The 2619-nt window shown below is 32.4% G+C and overlaps 1 protein-coding gene across 1 annotated transcript in view; it reads left to right on the top strand.

The window, feature by feature from the left end:
- LOC106472393 (integrator complex subunit 1-like) overlaps positions 1 to 2619 on the top strand; it is a gene marked incomplete at its 5' end in the record, with an annotated part of 45851 nt that overhangs the window by 16578 nt on the left and 26654 nt on the right. The window lies entirely within an intron of this gene.

Raw genomic sequence — 2619 nt, 5'->3', positions numbered from 1 at the left:
GGGTTTCCTGTCTTGCAGTTCTTGCTGGTGTTTTAAAGCTAGAGATAACTTGCTGGTAGGGTTTCCTGTCTTGCAGTTCTTGCTGATGTTGTAAAGCTAGAGATAACTTGCTGGTAGGGTTTCCTGTCTTGCAGTTCTTGCTGATGTTGTAAAGCTAGAGATAACTTGCTGGTAGGGTTTCCTGTCTTGCAGTTCTTGCTGGTGTTTTAAAGCTTGTGAGAACTTGCTAGGGGTGTTTCCTGTCTTGTAGTTCTTGCTGGTGTTGTGTGTGGAAGTTGAAAGCTTGTTTTTTTATTGTGTAAAAGCAAGCCTTCTCACAGCTACAGAAAACATTTCCTTCAGTAGTTGTGTTAGATCACAAGATCTGAAACATAGTATCTAGACAGTCATATAATTTGGTAATAGTTTTCAGAATTGTTAGACCTGTGTCACAACCACTGAGCAGCTTTAAGGTGTCATGTAAACATTGCATTTTAACTTTTAAGTAAAATTAATGATTGTTTCTTATTTCAATTGTTTTTAACCCAAAGATATTTTAGAATTGATGTTTTGTCATTTTGCAACATATGCAAAGGTTGAGTATGTTATATTTAAACTATTATGGAACCTCACCAAGTTATTATAAGCTATGCTGCCTCATCCTTTCATGTTCTGCCTGACAACCATGCATTTTGAAAATAAGCTTGCAGCATAGTTTTCATTGCAAAAGACTCAACTGTAAAGCTTTTATGTCAAAAGCACACCCCCTCTGCCCCTCAGGCTTTCCATAAGTCGTCTGTTGTAGGAGGACATTAGTTTCCAAGCAGCTAATCTAATGATCTGATCACATAGAAATCCATAGGCACTAAATCCAGCAACTTGACCAGTATGCATTTGTATGGAATTGCATGAATACCTGTTTCTTTCTTGAGGAATGCACTGGTTGAACAGATAAGTCTTGAAAGTAACTTGTATACAAATGATTTGTCATTATGTAACTTGCTGATTTGTTTATTCAAAATCATTTTAATACAACATACTCAACCCTCTGTATTTAGTGTAATTCATGAAAAAAATTTAAGAAATGTTCCAAATTTCATTTTTTCAGAATTCTAAGGAGTTTCACATTTAATTAACCCTTTAGGCACACCCTTCGCCGTATGACAACAACACAGTGCAGTTTGAATTTCCTGCTAGAAATGTGAAACAAGCACACAAAATCAACAGACAAAGCTTAATCTGGGCAGGAGATGATCTCAGCTGCTAACTCATATCCAATGTGGCTTGTGTTACTATTCAAAACATTGGTAATACTTGCAGATGAAAATTGTTTAATTTTTGAGAAAATGAACCTAAAATGTCATCAAATTGTTTTCACACTTGAAGAGACAGTTGAACTTGTGCAAGCTGATGTTGATTCTGGCTTAGAACCTGAATTATCTGATGATGATTTTGAGCTTGATATGACTAGAAAAAAAAAATACATGCCTAAAGGGTTAACCTGCATTTATTGTATTTTTTTTTTTCAGAAAATTTTGCCATCCGAATGTATAGTTTTATATTTGCTAGGAGAATTTAATTATTGGGGTCTTGTTTCTCACTGAATTTTACTTCTGTTTTAGTGATTTTATTACTATAATCCTTTGTTATCATTTGTCTGTGATGTCACAGCATATGGTTTGAAAAAATACAAATGAATTTCTATTTTGAATATAGTAATGGCCAGTAATATTTGGAAGCTCCTGCATAAATGAACAATGGAATCTACTAAGATTTTTAGAGAACCAACCACGAATCTGGGAAATTTGTTTATAGTTTTTTAAGATGTCATTTTTGTTCCAGAAAACATTTTTTGTGTTGTGTTTGAAAATTACAGAAATTTTCTTCTCTGAGAATAAATTGGGTTAGTGGTGGGTTGAGCGAGTATGTTAAGTTATGGTAGAATATTCAAATAACTCAAATCCTTATTTTTTAAATTTATCATATTCAAACAATGCACTTATGTAAAGAAACTTATTTATTGAAAAAGGAACTTACTAGAAGTAAATTGATTCTGACCATGAATGTAGTTTATATAGCAAAAGATGGCACTTCCTAGCAAAATAAAGGTAATGTTGAGGCCATTTTGAAAGATGACGATAAATCTTTGTTAGTGGTGAATACTGCAGTCGGTAAAGTTTCAAAAGAAATGTGTTAATGAATATCAATCAAATAAAATGGAACTTGCTGATCAACAACAATAATAAAAATTAAAAATCAAGATTGAAATTCCAAGACAAAAAGAAGTATTATAATACTTTTTTCAATATTATGTCTCACAATCTAATTTTGGAAATTTCACTCAAATGCGTGTGCCAATTAACCTTCTCCAGATGGGTCACGGGTCAAAGGCCATGTCATTGCATTTGTTGACTCTCATTAAAAGTTTTATTGAACTACTATTTCATGAATTTATGTCAATAAGTTTGGTATCAAACTGTAGATTATAATTCATATTTTAGTATTCCACATTTATTTCATTTCTTAATTTAGAAGTAAATATTAGAAAAACACAGTTAAACATTGATTTTTGTATGTCACATGGTATTTTGAATGCAGCACTGGTTCAAATTAGATGTTTGTGATGTCAAGATACTAATT

The sequence above is a fragment of the Limulus polyphemus genome, unplaced genomic scaffold, assembly GCF_000517525.1.
Source record: "Limulus polyphemus unplaced genomic scaffold, Limulus_polyphemus-2.1.2 Scaffold5294, whole genome shotgun sequence".
NCBI classification, from domain to species: Eukaryota; Metazoa; Arthropoda; class Merostomata; order Xiphosura; family Limulidae; genus Limulus; species Limulus polyphemus.
Note: the sequence above shows the minus strand (reverse complement) of the source record. Positions and strands in the feature narration are given on the sequence as shown.